The sequence below is a fragment of the Bos indicus genome, chromosome 4, assembly GCF_029378745.1.
Source record: "Bos indicus isolate NIAB-ARS_2022 breed Sahiwal x Tharparkar chromosome 4, NIAB-ARS_B.indTharparkar_mat_pri_1.0, whole genome shotgun sequence".
Taxonomy (NCBI): Eukaryota; Metazoa; Chordata; class Mammalia; order Artiodactyla; family Bovidae; genus Bos; species Bos indicus.
In genome coordinates, this window is record NC_091763.1 from 33,156,096 (window position 1) to 33,177,490 (window position 21,395).

The 21,395-nt window shown below is 41.9% G+C and overlaps 1 protein-coding gene across 1 annotated transcript in view; it reads right to left on the reverse strand.

Annotated features, from left to right (window-relative positions):
- LOC109557316 (phosphatidylcholine translocator ABCB4-like) overlaps positions 1-6,911 on the reverse strand; it is a 103,444-nt gene extending 96,533 nt beyond the window's left edge. Inside the window, exon 1 of the mRNA XM_070787612.1 lies at positions 6,797-6,911. The gene's annotated coding sequence lies outside the window, so the exon portion shown is untranslated. The remainder of the gene's footprint in view (positions 1-6,796) is intronic.
- Positions 6,912-21,395: the final 14,484 nt, after the last annotated feature.

A 21,395-nucleotide genomic window follows, 5' to 3' on the forward strand; every position in this document is an offset into this window, starting at 1 on the left:
CTGAATAATTTTCAATTGTGTATACACATCACATTTTCTTTATGCATTCATCACTGATGGGCACTTAAGTTCTTTCCATGTCTTGACTATTCCAAGTAATGCTGCGATCATCATGCAAGTACAGGTACCTTTCTGAAACAATGATTTTGTTTCCTTTGGGTAATGCACTTTTTTCTTGAACTGGGTGCTGGATATAAAGCTGTGTTCTTTTTGCAAAAAAAAAAAAAAAATCATTGTACACCTATGCTGTGTGTACTTTTCTATACGCATATGATAAATCAATGAAAATCTATATTAAAATATGGAAGCAAAGTGTAGCTAGAAACAAGGCTAAATACATCAGTATGGTGTTCTACATATGTGTCAGAGGTTGGCCACAGATTTAACATTGCTGTTGCTGCTTTTAAGTCACGTCAGTAGTGTCCAACTCTGTGCAACCCCAAAGACGGCAGCCCACCAGGCTCCTCTGTCCCTGGGATTCTCCAGGCAAGAATACTGGAGTGGGCTGCCATTTCCTTCTCCAATGCATGCTGCTGCTAAGTCTCTTCAGTCTTGTCTGACTCTGTGCAACCCTATGGACAGCAGCCCTCCACGCTCCTCTGTCCACAGGATTCTCCAGGCAAGAATACTGGAGTGGGTTGCCATTTCTTTCTCCCGATTTAACATTAAGATTTCTAATAGCTTTATGAGAAAAAGAGAAGTTGCCAGCTACACATTCATTTGTGCCCAGTAGATATAAGTAGATCAACTGCCTAAAGATACAACTCTTGGCACTAAAAAAAAAAAGACAGATATTTCTCATAGACATCTTCACAAAAAGAAGACATTTTTTGACATAATAAACAAAGTTCTTGACAACAATTTCAAGAAGATCCACTGTGATGGCTTCTAATGCTGACACTCAATGTAGGCTGCTGGAATCTTACCAAAGCAAGACAGGGGCAAAAGCAAGTGGAGACAGGACAGGGCAAAGCGATGCAACCTACACCCTCAGCTGCTCTCCAGGCGGACCCAGGGATATAGTTTATAAACCTATAAGACTAATACAATAGTGGATAAGCTTCACATATTTCCCCCTGAATATCGCATCTCTCAACCAAGTTCTGACATTTATCAATCAGCAGTGAGATTAACACAATACCCTCTAATAAATGTGTAGTGGACAGCAATTTTCCATTATCAGTTGAATATGAAGCCAGTTAAGCTAGGGGAAGGGATAAGGATCTTCTGTGAATGCTGAGAAGCTGACCTCTGACTATTAAGATGATCATCCTACCTCCACTGGGATCACCTATGATTAGGGCTCTAAGACTCTTTAGAAATGATACTGAATCTTCTCCAAAGCCGTACAGTAACAAATAATGTTGATCAAAGTCCCAACCCAAAGTTCTACTATGTATAGCATTGATAAAAAGTGCTTCAGCCAAAAATATAATCACGATAGGCAAGGTATGAACAGTCTGCTAAAGCATTCTCAAGCAAAAAGTAACAAGGAAAGTAAGTCACTGCATTTAAAGTTATTTAGAGGATTATATCACCAATGATATTTGGTAACATTTCACATATCTGCATTTTAACCACCTTGTTCAAGTACAGGAATATATCTTTTTTTCCCCTGATTATTCAGCACCAGACGTTAAGAGGTTCAGAGTGCAAAAGCTCACTCACTGAACTTAGGTGTCTCAGTGCTTTTTTTTTTTTAAAACACTGGATAAATTTACTTATCTGCTTTTCTAGTTCACAACCAACTATAATGAGCATGTCAGGATGGGAAGCACAGAGGAAAGAGCTGGTAGAAACAGGCAGAGGTGCAGGAAATAACTGCTAACTTGGTAGGAAGAGCCAGCAAAGCAAAAGCAGACCAAGAACACCAAACACACCATGGGGCCATGTAGCAAACAGCTCTGTGTGCCTCAGGAGTCTCCAAGGGCAACCACCACACAGGGTACATTCACAGAAACAGATCCAGAGTAAAGTCACTTTTAGGGATTCTATGCTGAGTCTTTTTAATAAGGTAGGGAAACATATAACGCTTTTTAAAAAGCAGTTTATCCACAACGCTTTAAATAGTATTCTTTATTGTAATATAAATCTGAACACTTAAGATTGTAAGCTTCAGTTAAACAGAAGACTTTACTCCACAAAAAATGCTGAGTAAAGCACTGCAATAAACTATTGCAATAAACTGCAATAAACTATTATTGACCCATGGAAAAAGAACTTATATTTTAATTCTCCTTGTCACCAGAACTAAAATTAAAGGAATATGTAAGTTTTTTCAATAACCTATGAAGCTTAAAAATGTAACTAGTACCTGATTTTCTAGGATGAAAAATGCAGGTTAAAAAATCCTCAAGGAATTTAACAATTTTTGTAAATGGTAGAGAATATGCAGAGAAAATACTAGTTTGTACATGGAAATAAGTCAGTTTATGAATCTTTTAGAGTTGAATGTGGAACATTTAGAGACTTTGAATGATCTATTTTCTATCACAATCTGTTAAAAAAAATGATTAAAGACTACTTATTTGCTGAAGTAAGTACTAAGTGTTTTCAGTCTACAATATATCAATGTTCATGAAAAAACTGATGAAATAATTACACACACAATCACAATGAACCAAAATTCAATTCCTGACTATCCTACCTAACCAAATAACTCACTTCCAAAGTTCGAACTGTAACATAGTTCTTAATATGAGGCATTTTCAAACCAAAAGAATTGTGTGGTTATGTAATAGGGCTGTAAACCTAAACTGAGAGTATGCCTAAACTGTGTAAGGGCTAATGAAAAGCATTACTGTCTAAGTATTGATGCATATCACCTGTACTAATTAACCTGCAAAGAAGCAGGTTAAAATATCTTCCCACCCTCAACTAACACATATGCCAGAATGCTAGTCAGGGGTGGGGGGAGTTTCCAGAATACCAGTAGAGAATCAAGGTATCACAACATAGAAGGCACAATTCAAAATGTTTTTGTTTGCAGAGAAAAAGCACATGCCTCATCTAGCTACCATTCAGCATATGTCTACCAAAATTACCAATGATTCTGTCCAATATTATTTTACAGATGAGAAAACTGAAAACAGATTTGTTAAAGGACACAATTAATGACAAAGTAAACTTAGAACTCAATTATATTTCACTAAACCAGCTTCTTCCCAACTTAAATACGAAATCACGTCTGATCTGCTACATAAAAATTTAAAAATAAATTATTTAACAGATGTGGGTGAGATACCCAGGTTCTGATAATTCTGAAAGAGAGAAAAGCAAAAGAAATTCACAAATACTGATTTCTTTCTTTTGCAGAATTCAAGGTGGGGATACTTAAAACACCCAAATGGCCTACTGTTGGGGGCCAGAGTGAGGTACTCCGCCCGTGACAAAGGTCATGAGGAAGGAGGCTCGACATACGCAAAGGCGGGATCGAGCCTCAGGAGTCCCCCTGGAACTCCTCGAGCATCTACCCCGATAACCAGAGCCTGCCTACTTTACTACTTTGTGCTCACCTACACCTCTGACTTTACGGGGGGCTGTCCCCCACCACCTCTTTCGGAGGAGTTAACTTAGAGCTCCAGTTAATAATAATTCCTGGGTGTGATAAGAGTGTTTTAACCTACAAACTCCTCTGAAGGTTCTCTAGCCTGCCTGACAGGCTTGTCCGGCCACATGTGATTGCTCACAGCCTCCCAACCGTGAGAGGCACGAGATGTTTTAAACCTTCTAAAAACAGGTTCCTTAGAAAAGTTAGAAAACTATTAGTATAAGTATAATGGGCTGATTAGAAATTGTATTGGTGAAGGGTTTTTCATTTGTTGAGCCAATGTTTGTTGCTAAGTCTCCACATCCCCTGCCCTTACACACATTAATGAATATATAGAAGAAATAAGTATTAACCTTTGATATTAATCACATTATACCTTAGGCTAAGTAAATTCTTTCCTTAACTAAAACCCACTACACCCTCATCCTATAGGAATGTAACTTTATTTGGGTGGTGTCTGTTTTAAGAATAATCACCCCTGGAGAAATAAGTGTCCTGGTTGACTGACCATTGTCACAAGGAGAGGGTCATAAATTGTCAGCAGGCCCCCCTGGCCAGAAGATGATATAACACCCCTAAGACCTCTGTATACATTTGTATGAAGCACCTGACTTTGATAAAAGTCAGGACTGCTGACCCCGCGTGACTTTTGCATAACATCTCAGTGTATAAAAGTAGACCATGGAAAATAAAGAATTGGGATCAGTTTCTCGAAATACTGGTCTCCCCATGTCTCTCTCCCACTCTGGCTGAGTCTCCATCTGGAGCGCGGAACCCGCCATGCTTACCAATTATGCCTGGGCTTCTAAGATCCGACCGGGGAGGCCTCAGTGTCTCCTCTCCTTCGGGAGAACGGAAGGACGCCTGCAGCCTACGTAAGTGGTGCGAACTTCTTGTCTTGAAGTTTTATTGGTCTCCCGAGTAAACCAAGCTACTCAGCCTCTTTTCTCCACTGAATTTTCCTACTGAGCTATCCTCATCCTATTACTCTTTATATCTTTGATAAAATATTTAAATAAATAGGTCGCCGACACTGTCCCCGCTTCGAATACCCTGGATCAGCCGGGACAGGACCCCGGCAGCCTACAATGACTTTTCCCCCAAAACTGAAAGCCTTTAGACAAAATCTATCAAATAGATTTCATTACTAGAAAAGGATAATAATTGATATCCACCAACTATTTGAACATGAAGAACAGTGTTAGTAACATTATCCACATAAATAAATATACAAGTTGAAATCTAAGCCAGAAACTGAAATTTATTATAGCTACAATAATGAAATTTCTTTTAGCTACAATACTAAATTTATCATAAACTGCAACTAAAGTCAGCATGTATGCTCATTCCAGAGTAGAAAAGAATAATTAGACAAACACAACAAAAATTCTGCTATCCCAGACAACTGCCCACACAAATCAGTGACTGAAATTTCTTAAACATGTAACTTAAATAAGGTTTAGATGTGTCCCTTTCTTTTCCTGCACTGCCTCTGCTGCCATGACAAAAATGGAGATGCAAAACAGTATCCTCCACTGATTTTTTTATTCATCGGTTTTTATTGTCTTTAAAAATTAGTAGAGTATAAAACGTCTCACAGTGTTTTACCCCAAATCTTCAACACCCACTGTTCTGAAGACTGCCACAATGATTGAGAGCAATTTATGTCAGCCCAGGTGTTTAAAGTTCCAGGCTGAAATATTTGGGTAATTAACATTATCCTACAAACACTCAAAATCACTTCAGCTGCCACTAGTAGGCTGCAGACCATGAGGTCGCGAAGAGTCAGACACGACTGAGCGACTTCACTTTCACGCATTGGAGAAGGAAATGGCAACCCACTCCAGTGTTCTTGCCTGGAGAATCCCAGGGATGGGGGAGCCTGGTGGGCTGCAGTCTACCGGGTCACACTGAGTCGGACACGACTGAAGTGACTTAGCAGCAGCAGCAGCCACTAGTAGGTAACAAAACTCTCCCAAACAAAAACTGTAAGAAAGTTAGCCTTGTTTACTGTTCTATTTACCTAACTTAAAAACACTGCCTAGATGTAAAAAAAATTTCATACACCTATCTTCCTCAAAAGGTTGCATCCTAAACAGCACAAATGTCAATTCAAAAGATTCCATGTTAATATTTTACTGTTTATAACTCCAAGTGCCATAAAAGTCAGTGAGGCAGGTCTTCCTACCAGAGGGGTGAACAGCTGTTAAGTACAATGCAATTAAAAAAAAAAAAACAACAAACCTGCTCAAAGTTACTGAATATAAGCCCGAGTATAAATATCTATATTCTGCTTAACACGCTAGACACATCTTTTTTTTTTAGACACATCTTTACATAAGGAAAAGAAAAAAAACATGTAAATTGTAAAGGAGGGAAAGGTCTCCTCATTCTCTTATTCTTACAGGATTTTTGATGGCTAAGGAAGAGTTTCATGCAACAAACTACTTTTACAACAACTTGATGGCTCAATGACCTTCCTAAGAAACGGATGCTTAGGACTACCTTGGATTTAATACCCAGAAACAAGACTTAAACAAAATGTCAGCATGCTAAAAGTCAGTTATTTCTGAATACAAGGCTGGTTGAAAGTAATTTCTAAATACATTTTTTAAAGTAAGGGAATATTACGATTATAGTTACAAAACAAAGAAAGGCAAAACTTGAAATAAATCACCGACTAGGTATCCTCCACAGTCCTACTCTTGGTATCAATTGCAGAAATATCAGTAACACTGCAATTTAGAGTGCAGAGGACAAGGAAACACATACACACGCGGCTAGCATATAGTAGGCACTCACTATCTGTGGCACGAAACGACAATGTGCAAACAATCAAAAACAGAAAACAAAACGCACTCCGATTTTGAGGCAACACAGTCAACAAATACTTGACGAAAAGCTGCCTGACAGCTTAACGCGTACTAAAAGGAAACGGCTCCTCCTCCCTGCCCTCCTCTTTCACTCAGACGCTAGATTGTACATTGAAAACAAATCCTCCCCGAGCCCCGCCCCAAGCCCTACCCTCAAGCGGTTCCCAGCACTGAAACTGACGGAAAGTCCGGGGCCTTGGCGGAGCCCAGACCGGCCCCACACAGGACGCTCTGGTCGCGGACACGCCCGGGGAGGCGGCGGCAGCCGGGGCTCCAGCCGGTTGTCTCCGGGACCTCCAGGGGCTAGCGCTCTCCCCAGCCCGCGGCGCCGGCGGCCCCCTCCTCTGTCCCCGAGCGGCGGGCCGCGCCGTACCTGCACACCGTGATCAGGTTCCTCCTCTCCACCGCGGCGTTGTGGGCGCTCAGGCTCTTCCGGACCGCCGCCCCCCTTGGCGAGGCTCCGTCCCAGGCCCCCCAGGCTCCGGAAGGGCCATGGCGGGCTGACCCCCGGACCCTTTTGTCTCGTGCGACTCCGCTCGCCCCCCCACCCCCCACCTGCTTCCCTGGGCTTTTGCTCGGCTTGCGGCCGTGGGGACGCGGGAGGGTGGCAGGGAAGGAAGGCGGACGGAGGGAGGGTGTGGAAGACGATGGAGGACTCGTACCCGGGCACTGGCGGCTGGCGCACCGCACCAGAGCTCTACACAAATACACACACTCACGAGCGCACACGAACGCACCACCCCCGCTCTCGCGCGCACCGCCAGGAGCCGGGCTGCGCTTGCGGTTCGGCGTCGGCCGCTCCCCTACTTCCCCAGAGATCTCGGCGCCGCGCACGCGCGTGCCCGCTAGCCCCGCACGCCCAACCACCCGCACTCAGCCTCCACTCGCGCCCCAGCAGCGGACGCCACTGGGAGCCACGGGCCTCGCGCGCGCAGCCCCGCCCTCTCTGCACCTCTCGAGCCAATGCGGCCCCAGCTGGAGCCAATCGCCGCGCGCGAGGGGCGGGGCTACCGCGCGGACCTTTAAAGCTACCTGCTAGAGCCCGCCCGGGCACATGGGCAGCTGTCAAGAGGCCGGGCTAGCGCTCGCCACCCTGGTGCTACAGACAGTCTGCACACTGGGGAGCAGCGCCGCAGCTGGCTTGGGGATTGTGGGATTCGGCGCTCATGAGTGCCCCGGGAATATTGCCAACCCTTTCCCGGAGCCCAACTAATGGCTGGGATCGCTAGCTCTAACGGCTGACCCTATTGCCGGAATCCGACTCCCCAGCCTAGGGGCATCCGTAGCTACAACGCCGAGCCTGCACTAGCTCCCGCTCCCTCACCTGACCCAGGGCCTGACTTCCAGGAAGGGAGCGGATTTTGTTGGTGGTGGTGTGTGTGTGCGCGTGCAGGGGTTTTGGTGGTGGTGGTGGTGTGTGTGTGTGTGTGGTGGTGGTGTGTGTGTGTGGGGGGGGGGTGGTGGTGGTGGTGGTGGTGTGTGTGTGTGTGGGTGCTGGTGGTGGTGTGTGTGTATGTGGGTGGTGGTGGTGGTGTGTGTGTGTGGGTGGGTGGGTGGTGGTGGTGTGTGTGTGTGTGTGTATGTGTGTGTGTATGTGGTGGGGGTGTGTGTGGGTGTGGGTGTGTGTGTGCGAGCGCGCGCTAACGCCCTCCCCTGGCCTGATAGACAACTACAAGTAGCACAAGGAGGGAAATTGCCCGCAGAACATCCCTCCTGGGGCGTCTTGGTGAGATTTTGATGTCACTTCGCTCCTGTCTTAGCCCCCAGCATGGCCTGCAGCCCGGAGTGACCGCCCACAGAAGAAGTGCGCCGCAAGTGTACACTGCACCTTTCGCCCTTCTCCAGTCCTGGGCAGTGACCCCGGAATTAGGAGCGGGGAGCGGCGAGCCTCCGGGCAGTTCGGCCTTGGCTCGGCTGGGCTGCTTCCCAGAGATGAGGCAAGGAGTGCTATCCACAGCGCGACCGTTGGGGACCTAGCGCCCACTTTCCAGAGGTTCTCCACCCCTGACCTTACCAACAGGGAGGTCCTGGCTTTGACCCCGAGTTCTCGGGCGCTCATCTGGGTTGGCCATTCATCTCTCTTTGCATCAGTATGCCCGGATTTTAGAGTGAAGTCCTTACTCACAGCTGTCCCTATGAGACCTAGCTCGCTGCTGTGCAGAAAACTGGTTTTCAATAAATGTTCGTTAAATGTAACTTGAAGTCACATTTGACATTAATATGCTCTGATTTTACAGTTTTGGTGGCTCCAAAAACCATTAAACTTTCAGCTCTGATGTTGACATTCCTGTCAAAGAATATTATAAAATAGATATAGTGTAGGTATCTCTGTACTTCTTGTATATTATACAAAGTACTACAGGAGGTACTGTTACTGTATGTTGAGTGCTTTTAAAACAGAGCTTTGTATATTAAAGCTGTAAATTATTAATTTCCAAGTTTGTAAAAAATGTTTAATCTCTATTTGAAATCGTCAGGGCAAAGACTGAGCCCTTTCATCCACTCAGCCTAATCACAGTATTAATAGAATGAAAAGACCGTATAGAAAAAAAACTGTCACAACTAATTTATTACAATAAATATTAAGACATTAAAATTATAATAAACAATGTAAACTTTAAACACGATCTTTCACATAAAAGTAGGAGGTTTTTCCAGGTCAGTGCACTGGTTGCCAAACATTTCTTGTCTGCTCTGTGATGAATGACATAGAGAATTGTAAGGAAGTTTATCCTACTCAAATCAAAATTGTTATTTAAATACAGATGAAAACTGCATAGAGAAAAGAATGGGAAGCTATCAGTTATCAAGAAAATTCCATACTGGTTTGTCCTGCAGGAGGGAGAGAACACACATGTCTGAAACCCTTATCAGAAAGACAAAACTGAGTGGTCATGTCAAATAGAGAAAAGCGAGATGTTGTTATTCTTAAAATTGGCTTCCTAACCTTTCAAGTACATTTTCATGTTACTTGTACTACGAATTTACAGTTATGACTGAAGACTTAGTAAAACTCCATCTTACATGATTAGGTAATAATGTTATTTTTCTTTTTTTTTTTTTAATGTTATTTTTCAAAAGATACTTTTACTGGGATTCAGTTGTTGGCACTTGCTGCACAAGATTTCGCTTAAACCTTCTTTTCTATGCACAGCGTGTCATTAAACCGCCACATGTGGGCCTTATTTGATAAAGCTTTTTTCTTAATTACCTTGAACTATATGTTGTGGGTCTCATTCTTTCTTCAGATCACTAACCTGGGAGATAATAAATCAATTATATTCCAGTGCAAAGTACAATAGTACTATAGAAGCACATGAGTTTTCACATTATGTTTTGAACTATTTTGGCACCTATTGCAATTCTTTATTAATCCAAGAGGCACAAAGGTTATTCAGGGATGTAAAAAGACACAGTAAAAATAATGAGAACAGTAAATGCCAAATTTCACCTACACGGACTCCATAGAACTCAGTGGGTAGATTATACTCATTCACCGTTTCCCCAATCTCCTTGTTTTCCCCATCAAAAAAGACAAAAAATTTAAGAAGACAAAATTCCAATTGTAATACATAAAATGTCCTCAAATCTAAAATAAGCCAGAGAGACTACCAAATCATCATTTATAATCTCAAAGAAGTGGACTTTCTATGTATACCCAAGCCCAGCAGCCATACAGAAAAGATTGATAAAACTGAAGACACACTTTTTTTAATCTATGAAGCAAGTTTCATCATAAACACAAAGGAAAAGTAACAGACTGAGAAAACATATTTGAAATTCACATCATGGACAAAAAGCTGATTTCCTTTTATACACAACGTTCCTGCAGATCAATAAGCACTGTTTCAGTAGAATAACGAAAGTGGAAGCCAAGTAGGAGACTAAAAGAGTGGGAATTGAGAATCACACAACTCTTTTTAAAGTTTATTATAAAGGGGGAGAAAAGGGGGGAGTGACATAGGGAAATGTTGAGTAAAGGGATGTTGGTATCCTATCCCTACTGTTGTGTTGTTTGTTTCCAAAGAAATGACGTGAGCACATTTTAAAGCTGATGGAATGAATCCACCGGTAAGGAAATGTTAGTAATGCAAGAGAGGAAAAATGATTAGAAGTGAGAATATGGAAAAGCAATGGGATCCAACGCATAGGTAGATGGATTGAGCTTTGGTTCAAGATACTAATTCTCAGTTGTAACCATAGAGAAATGTGGGAGCCCAGGTGCAAACATAAGTAATTTTAAGCTTTTATTATTAGAAAGATGAGGAAGTTCCTATCTGGTAACTTCTGTTTTAACTTCAAAATAGAAGACAAAGCCACTGGTTGAAAAATTCCAACAGTCCATCTTAACAGTGAATGGTGAAATAAGTTGACTAATGAAATTTAGGACTCCTCGTCAGGGTCAGAGGACCAATTTAAGATTGATGAGGGCTTCCCTGATGGCTCAGACGGTAATGAATCTCCAGCAGTGCAGGAGACCCAGTTGGATCCCTGGATTGGGAAAATCCCCTGGAGAAGGGAATGGCAACCCACTCCACTATTCTTGCCTGGAGAATTCCATGTATAGAGGAGCCTGGCAGGCTACAGTCCATGGGGACACAAAACCGGGCACAACTGAATGACTAATATATTTTCTTTTAAGGTTCATGATGATGAATTTATAGTGAGCCCTATCTATCCTATTGCATGATTTTCCTTGATATTTTTGGTGTTGTAGTCATCTCAGGCTGCCATAACACCATAGTCTGGAAGGCTTAAATGATGCAGATCTATTTTCTCAAAGTTACAGAGGCTAAGAAGTCCAAGATCAAAGTACCAGCCAGTTTGGTTCCTGGTGCTGGGAGGGATTGGGGGCAAGAGGAGAAGGGGGCGACAGAGGATGAGATGGCTGGATGGCATCACCGACTCGATGGACGTGAGTCTGAGTGAACTCTGGGAGTTGGTGATGGACAGGGAGGCCTGGCGTGCTGCGATTCAGATCAGATCAGATCAGATCAGTCACTCAGTCGTGTCCAACTCCTTGCGACCCCATGAATCACAGCACGCTAGGCCTCCCTGTCCATCACCAACTCCCGGAGTTGACTGAGACTCGCGTCTATCGAGTCAGTGATGACATCCAGCCATCTCATCCTCTGTCGTCCCCTTCTCCTCCTGCCCCCAATCCCTCCCTGCATCAGGGTCTTTTCCAATGAGTCAACTCTTCGCATGAGGTGGCCAAAGTACTGGAGTTTCAGCTTTAGCATCATTCCTTCCAAAGAAATCCCAGGGCTGATCTGCTTCAGAATGGACTGGTTGGATCTCCTTGCAGTCCAAAGGGCTCTCAAGAGTCTTCTCCAACACCACAGTTCAAAAGCATCAATTCTTCGGCGATCAGCCTTCTTCACAGTCCAACTCTCACATCCATACATGACCACAAGAAAAACCATAGCCTTGACTAGACGAACCTTTCTTGGCAAAGTAATGTCTCTGCTTTTGAATATGCTATCTAGGTTGGTCATAACTTTCCTTCCAAGGAGAAAGTGTCTTTTAACTTCATGGCTGCAGTCACCATCTGTAGTGATTTTGGAGCCCAGAAAAATAAAGTCTGCCACTGTTTCCACAGTTTCCCCATCTATTTCCCATGAAGTGATGGGACTGGATGCCATGATCTTCGTTTTCTGAATGTTGAGCCTTAAGCCAACTTTTTCACTCTCCTCTTTCACTTTCATCAAGAGGCTTATGAGTTCCTCTTCACTTTGCTGCCATATGGGTGGTGTCATCTGCATATCTGAGGTTATTGATATTTCTCCAGGCAATCTTGATTCCAGCTTGTGCTTCTTCCAGCCCAGCATTTCTCATGATGTACTCTGCATAGAAGTTAAATAAGCAGGGTGACAATATACAGCCTTGACGTACTCCTTTTCCTATTTGGAACCAGTCTGTTGTTCCATGTCCAGTTCTAAGTGTTGCTTCCTGAACTGCATACAAATTTCTCAAGAGGCAGATCAGGTGGTCTGGTATTCCCATCTCTTTCAGAATTTTCCACAGTGTATTGTGATCCACACAGTCAAAGGCTTTGGCATAGTCAATAAAGCAGAAATAGATGTTTTTCTGCAACTCTCTTGCTTTTTCCATGATCCAGCAGATGTTGGCAATTTGGTCTCTGATTCCTCTGCCTTTTCTAAAACCAGCTTGAACATCTGGAAGTTCACATTTCACATACTGCTGAAGCCTGGCTTGGAGAATTTTGAGCATTACTAGCGTATGAGATGAGTGCAATTGTGCGGTAGTTTGAGCATTCTTTGGAATTGCCTTTCTTTGGGATTGGAATGAAAACTGACCTTTTCCAGTCCTGTGGCCACTGCTGAGTTTTCCAAATTTGCTGGGATATTGAGTGCAGCACTTTCACAGCATCATCTTTAAGGATTTGAAATAGCTCAACTGGAATTCCATCACCTCCACTAGCTTTGTTCGTAGTGATGCTTTCTAAGGCCCACTTGACTTCACATTCCAGGATGTCTGGCTCTAGGTGAGTGATCACACCATCGTGATTATCTGGGTCGTGAAGATCTTTTTTGTACAGTTCTTCTGTGTATTCTTGCCATCTCTTCTTAATATCTTCTGCTTCTGTTAGGTCCATACCATTTCTGTCCTTTATCGAGCCCATCTTTGCAGGAAATGTTCCCTTGGTATCTCTGATTTTCTTGAAGAGATCTCTAGTCTTTTCCATTCTGTTGTTTTCCTCTATTCTTTGCGTTGATCGCTGAAGAAGGTTTTCTTATCTCTTCTTGCTATTCTTTGGAACTCTGCATTCAGATGTTTATATCTTTCCTTTTCTCCTTTGCTTTTTGCTTCTCTTCTTTTCACAGCTATTTGTAAGGCCTCCCCAGACAGCCATTTTGCTTTTTTGCATTTCTTTTCCATGGGGATGGTCTTGATCCCTGTCTCCTGTACAATGTCACGAACCTCAGTCCATAGATCATCAGGCACTCTATCTATCAGATCTAGGCCCTTAAATCTATTTCTCACTTCCACTGTATAATCATAAGGGATATGATTTAGGTCATACCTGAATGGTCTAGTGGTTTTCCCTACTTTCTTCAATTTCAGCCTGAATTTGGCAATAAGGAGTTCATGGTCTGAGCCACAGTCAGCTCCTGGTCTTGTTTTTGCTGACTGTATAGAGCTTCTCCATCTTTGGCTGCAAAGAATATAATCAATCTGATTTCGGTGTTGACCATCTGGTGATGTCCATGTGTAGAGTCTTCTCTCGTGTTGTTGGAAGAGGGTGTTTGTTATGACCAGTGCATTTTCTTGGCAAAACTCTATTAGTCTTTGCCCTGCTTCATTCCGTATTCCAAGACCAAATTTGCCTGTTACCCCAGGTGTTTTTTGACTTCCTACTTTTGCATTCCAGTCCCCTATAATGAAAAGGACATCTTTTTTGGGTGTTAGTTCTAAAAGGTCTTGTAGGTCTTCATAGAACCATTCAACTTCAGCTTCTTCAGCGTTACTGGTTGGGGCATAGACTTGGATTACTGTGATATTGAATGGTTTGCCTTGGAAACGAACAGAGATCATTCTGTCGTTTTTGAGATTGCATCCAATTACTGCATTTCGAACTCTTCTGTTGACCATGATGGCCACTCCATTTCTTCTGAGGGATTCCTGCCCACACTAGTAGATATAATGGTCATCTGAGTTAAATTCACCCTTTCCAGTCCATTTCAGTTCGCTGATTCCTAGAATGTTGACATTCACTCTTGCCATCTCTTGTTTGACCGCTTCCAATTTGCCTTGATTCATGGACCTGACATTCCAGGTTCCTATGCAATATTGCTCTTTACAGCAATGGACCTTGCTTCTATCACCAGTCACATCCACAGCTGGGTATTCTTTTTGCTTTGGCTCCATCCCTTCATTCTTTCTGGAGTTATTTCTCCACTGATCTCCAGTAGCATAATGGGCACCTACTGACCTGGGGAGTTCCTCTTTCAGTATCCTATCATTTTGCCTTTTCATACCGTTCATGGGGTTCTCAAGGCAAGAATACTGAAGTAGTTTGCCATTCCCTTCTCCAGTCGACCACATTCTGTCAGATCTCTCCACCATGACCTGCCCATCTTGGGTTGCCCCATGGGCATGGCTTAGTTTCACTGAGTTAGACAAGGCTGTGGTCCTAGTGTGATTAGATTGACTAGTTTTCTGTGAGTATGGTTTCAGTGTGTTTGCCTTCTGATGCCCTCTTGCAACACCTACCGTCTTACTTGGGTTTCTCTTACCTTGGGCGTGGGGTATCTCTTCACGGCTGCTCCAGCAAAGTGCAGCCATTGCTCCTTACCTTGGATGAGGGGTATCTCCTCACCGCCGCCCTTCCTGACCTTCAACGTGTGATAGCTCCTCTAGGCCCTTCTGCGCCCACGCAGCCAGGGCTCCTTCATGGGGTCGCAAAGAGTCAGACACGACTGAGCGACTGATCTGATCTGATCTGAAAATTCTTTTTGGCTGTAGATGGCGCCATCTCCGTGTGCTCACAAGACCTCTTTGTGTCCTGAAGGCGGGGTAGCGAATGAGAGGGAGAGCAAATTCTTTGGTGGTGTCTCTTCTAAAGAAGGGCACTAATCTATCATTAGGGCCCATCCTCATGACCTCATCTAACCCTAATAACTTCCTAGAGGCTCCATCTCCAAATACTGTCACACTGGGAGGGTAGGGTCTCAGTGTATGAGTCTTGGGGAACACAACATTCACCCAGATGATTAGGCTCCTAGCATGGAAGAAATAAGGGAAATGTTGATTTTATGCAGGAAAGAGATTTTTATGAGAGAGTAAGAGGAAAAGACAGAAATACAAGGAAATTTGGGATATTAACAGTATGATTCTAAAGAGATTTTTAAAGCATTTTACACCAGACACAGAGGGAAAGATGAAAAGAGAAATGATGGGTTGGGGTAGAAAAGAAAGATCAAAGGACTGGATGATCTTTTTTTAGCTTGTTCTGGCCCTGTTTATAGTGCCTATAGAGTTATAGTATAGAGAGATATTGAAAATGTTTTATTCAAATTATATTCATCATTATTTTCCCTTATTGGGCTTTCCCTGGGTTGTTCTAGAAAGGCCTTTGCCACTCCCAAGAATATACAGAAATTTTATGGTTTCTTTTTTATATAAAAAATGGTCCATCTATTTTTTTTTTCATTTCAAAACTTATTTTTGTAAAAATTTATAGGTGCTGTGGCTCCAGGAAGACAGAAAGCACTTTCATTACATTTAGCATCTAGCACATTGTTTTTAATATCATAAAATGTTTTTTAATAAAAAGTTCATCTATATGGAATATAAGAATGTATGAAATTAGGATATGTGTTTTTTTTTCCAAATTGTTAGCCATTTGTCTAAGTTTACTTATTAAATGATTAATCTTTTCCCTAGTGGTTTGAAATGTTAAATTTGCCAACATCTACTTCTGCTTTATTGACTATGCCAAAGCTTTAACTGTGTGGATCACAACAAACTGTGGAAAATTCTACAAGAGATGGGAATACCAGACCACCTGACCTGCCTCCTGAGAAATCTGTATGCAGGTCAAGAAACAACAGTTAGAACTGGACATGGAACAACAGACTGGTTCCAAATAGGGAAAGGAGTACATCAAGGCTGTATATTGTCACCCTGCTTATTTAACTTCCATGCAGAGTACATCATGAAAAATGCTGGGCTGGATGAAGCACAAGCTGGAATCAGATTGCTGGGAGAAATATCAATAACCTCAGATACTCAGATGATACCATCCTTATAGCAGAAAGTAAAGAGGAGCTAAAGAGCCTCTTGATGAAAGTGAAAGAGGAAAGTGAAGAAGTTGGCTTAAAACTCAACATTCAGAAAACCAAGATTATGGCACCTGGTCCCATCACTTCATGGCAAGTAGATGGAGAAACAATGGAAACAGTGAGATACTTTATTTTGGGGGGTTCCAATCACTCCAGATGGTAACTACAGCCATGAAATTAAAAAAACTCTTGCTCCTTGGAAGAAAAGCTATGACCAACCTAGACAGCATATTAAAAAGCAGAGACATTACTTTGCCAACAAAGGTCCATCTGTCTAGTCAAGGCTATGGTTTTTCCAGTATTCATGTATGAATGTGAGAGTTGGACTATAAAGAAAGCTGAGCACTGAAGAATTGATGCTTTTGAACTGTAGTGTTGCAAAAGTCTCTTGAGAGTCCCTTGGACTGCAAGGAGATCCAACCAGTCCATCCTAAAGGAAATCAGTCCTGAATATTCACTGGAAGGACTGGTGGTGAAGCTGAAACTCTAGTCCTTTGGCCACATGATGCAAAGAACTGACTCATTGGAAAAGATCATGATGCTGGGAAAGATTAAAGGAGGGAGGAGAAGGGGACGACAGATGAGATGTTTGTATGTCACCACCGACTCAATGGACATGAGTTTGAGTAAACTCCAGGAGTTCGTGATGGACAGGGAAGCCAGGCATGCTGCAGTCCATGGGGTCACAAAGAGTCAGATATGACTTAGTGACTGAACTGAACTGAATACTTTTAATAGTAATTTTACATTTGCAATAAATATATGTGCTCATGATAATAAATCCACAGAGATAATGAACATAAATGTATCACAGCAACTTTTTTCACGATATCTCTCCAGACACAAAATAAAGATATATGTACTTAACTTTATCCAGATGGTCTCATGCTATACACAGTCAATATGTATTTTCAATACCTCTCACTATTTGTGTTTGTTTACATTTTCTGCCTTCCAAAAGCTTTGTATTTTTATGCAAATTTATGTTTTTATTTTTATGTTTTTTTGTGTGTTTTCATTCTTAGAAAAACTTATTTATGCTTAGATTATAAAAATGATTAATATTTTGTAATGCGTTTTTCCTTTTTGTTTTTTGCATTTGTATATTTGGTACTTATAGGTCTTATCTTGCTGTAAGAAACAATTGATGAAAAAGCCTAACTTTTCCGAGTAACTGATGCTTTAACATTGGTATTAAATAATGCATTCCTTTCCATGGACATGAAATGCTACCTTTATTAGGCTCTAAATATTGATGTATATTTGAGTCTATTGCTGGATTTTCTATTCCTATCCAGTGATTTATCATTTGTAAGCTAGTGGTACCAAAATCTGATAAGTATTGAATTAAGCCTTATAATTTTAACTATCTAGTAGGGCTTAATTGCTGCAGATGGTGATTGCAGCCATGAAATTAAAAGACGCTTACTCCTTGGAAGGAAAGTGATGACCAACCTAGATAGCATATTAAAAAGCAGAGACATTACTTTGCCAACAAAGGTCCGTCTAGTCAAGGCTATGGTTTTTCCAGTGGTCATGTATGGATGTAAGAATTGGACTGTGAAGAAAGCTGAGTGCCAAAGAATTGATGTTTTTGAACTGTGGTGTTGGAGAAGACTCTTGAGAGTCCCTTGGACTGCAAGGAGATCCAACCAGTCCATTCTGAAGGAGATCAGCCCTGGGATTTCTTTGGAAGGAATGATGCTAAAGCTGAAACTCCAGTACTTTGGCCACCTCATGCGAAGAGTTGACTCATTGGAAAAGACTCTGATGCTGGGAAGGATTGAGGGCAGGAGGAGAAGGGGACAACAGAGGATAAGATGGCTGGATGGCATCACCAACTTTCTGGACGGGAGTTTGAGTGAACTCCGGGAGTTGGTGATGGACAGAGAGGCCTGGCGTGTTGCAATTCATGGGGTCGCAGAGTCGGACACGACCAAGTGACTTCACTTTCACTTTTCACTTTTATGCATTGGAGAAGGAAATGGCAACCCACTCCAGTGTTCTTGCCTGGAGAATCCCAGGGATGGGGGAGCCTGGTGTGCTGCCGTCTATGGGGTCGCACAAAGTCGGACATGACTGAAGCAACTTAGCAGCAGTAGCAGCAGCATTGTTATTAATGGGCTTCCCAGGGGGTGGTAGTGGTAAAGAAGCTGCTTGCCGATGCAGGAGACAAGAGATGTGGGTTTGATCCCTGGGTCAGGAAGACCTCCTGAAGGAGGGCATGGCAACCTACTACAGTATTCTTGTCGGGAGAATCCCATGGACAGAGGAGCCTAGAGGTCTACAGTCCATGCATTCACAAAGAGTCAGACATGACTGAAGTGACTTAGCACACACGCACACATTGTTATTAATATATTTTCAGTCGATTTTCTTAGTTTTCAAGTAAACAATTATATCCCTTGAGTTTACTCCTGTAGTGCTTATAATATTGACAGATACTTGGTAAGTATGCAATGAGCATTAGATATAATAATTATTATTATTTATATTGGTTATTAGAATGATTAAATTGTCCATGATGAAGTAAGTAGGTTTACATTTGGGGGTCTTGGAAAAATTATTCTAAATTTCATCTGTTAGTCATATAAACATGCAAATGTAGCCTCGATCACCAAGTAAAGCAAGAGCAACAAGGGAAGACTTGCTTTATCAGATAATAAAATCTATTGTAAAGTACACAAAACCATATTATAGAACAGTAACGTACTAGTTCAAAAACAGAAAGATTAATAATGAAGTTAGTAAAGTAACACACAAATCTCTTTAACATCATGAATTCATTTTTATAGCTATAACTGGGCGACTGCCAATTCTACAAAGTAATTTTCTGTAAGTTATCTTAGCCAACTTATTCAAATGTAAAGTTTTTCAAAATAATCATCTTGGGGATATTTGGCAAAAGTTAAACATCAGTGAGAAATGGGTTACTCACAAACTTCCAAAAAGGATTTTAAGCCATGATGTCAAGAAGAGTATGTGTGTGTATATATATATGTATATACATACATATATATATATATATTGCTTAAATTCTTTCTGCAGATAGACTAAATGAACTTCTTAAGCTTAAAACAATGTTCAAGAAAATTCTTCTAGAGAGATTCTTTAACTCAAGAGAATTAAAATACATTTGGTATCACTTGACTATGCCCATAGTTGAATTTTGCATGTACATGTTTAAAATATATCAAAAAGACCATGATAGTAATGACTGCCCCCTTGAATTTTCAGGGTGAAATTAATCATATTGTTAAGGAACTCAGGTTTGACTGCTTACCACTCAAAAGCCAATACTAAGGAGACAAGTGTTGGTTAGGAAAGAAATTTGCTTTATACCCTGGCAACCTGGGGAGAAGGCAGACTTGTGTCCAAAAACCAACACTGAAGATCCAGCTCAACAACAAAAGTTTTTTAAAAGAGAATCATTTGGGGAGGGGGTCTTCATTATTCTCCACTCTATGCAGACTTTCTTCTGATTGGTTGGGGGTGAAGTAACAGGGTGAAGTTCTAAGAATCTTGTGCTTAGCATGAAGTCATCATCCTCCACTTGAGTGGAGGGCTTAGTTCCTGCAGAAAAACTCAATGGTATTGTTAATACCCTTTGAGGAGGAGCCAGGACCCTGCTTTATTGCTGTACTATTATTTCTGGAGTGTTCCTCCTTTGTTTCTGCCTTCCCTGCTGCTGCTATGTAGTCACTAAGTCGCGTCCAACTCTATGCGACCCCATAAACTGTGTCTCCCAGACTGCTCTGTCCATGGGATTCTTCAGGCAAGAATATTGAAGTGGGTCGCCGTCTCCTTCTCCAGGGATCTTCCCGACCCAGTAATGAACCTGAGTCTTCTGCTTAGTTGGGCAGATTCTTTACCGCTCACTAAGCCACTATTCCCTCCCTTCCTCTATTATCTACTATTTGACTCTGCCCTTTGGAACTCAGGGAAGTTCAAGGAGGCTGAATAAAGCCTATATCCTACAAACAGGAAGCAGGAGGCACAGAAAGACCCCAAGACCCCAGACTCCCGCTCAATTTTAATTCAGGGAACTGGGCAACTATGGCTCTGATAGCTTCCTGTCAAAATAGGGCATAGAGCCACCTCAGTTTGGAGAATAGACACTGAACTGGAAGCATTTCTGAGTTCCAAGTCCTAGATCTGAGTCTTGTATGATTAAAATCTCAATCCCTTGGTCTGTCATTTTGATGTAACAGACTCAGAGGTAGTTGGAGGAGTGACAACTGGAATTTTAATAGACAAAATAAAATCTCATATCTTTTCAGAAAAATAGGCCTGAAACCCAATCTGGACCTGGCACTTTGAGGAGACTTGTAGCCTGGTAGCCAGTTGTTTGGTTTTATCCAAAGTTTGCAGTTACTAGCTGCCTACAGACATTGTTTGAGAATGTCTAGTGGCATCCAAATCTGACCCAACTCAGAAAGCTCAAGTTCTTAGCAATACAAAGACTAGTCTGTAATTATACCCATAGCATCACCTAGTTATTTCTTTGAATGTCTGAACCATAGCTATTCAATCTTTTTTTTTTTTTTTTTACTTTTAATTGTAATATTCTCCTTAATAGCCGAAGTAGATGTCATGGTTAATAATGATGTTAATATTTCTCTAGGCATGAGAAGATGCAAGAATTGGGACTCATAAAATCTCCTCCTGAAAGTATCTAACTCTCTGAAGGCCTGTTCTGCCAGTTTTTCCCAGAGCACAGAGTACCTCGCTCCTAATCTCCACCCTGCACTCCTTTCGGGAGTGTTAAAGGTCAACAGCTGCAGTGGCCATGATTTAATCTTTGTAGAGGTAGGTGGCAAGTACCAGTTTCTAGTTGGCAGAGTGCCCTCATGGTCATAAACTTGACTGTTATGGGGGGCATTTCATGACCATTTAGAGGGTATTTTAAACTTACATTATCATAGCCTGGTGTTATCTACATAAACCCATTCCATACTTGTGGGAGATTTCCTTTTAATAGACTAGAGGATTTGGTTGAGACTTAGCTCATCATTCTGAATGAATCTGAGTGACCCTGAAAAAAAATTTCAACCTATGGCCAGAGTCAGAGCAGGCATTATTAATTGGCCAGGTGAGGTGATTCTATCTAGTAATATCAATAGTGACCTGAACATGACTTCATTTTAAAGTAAATTTGCTCAC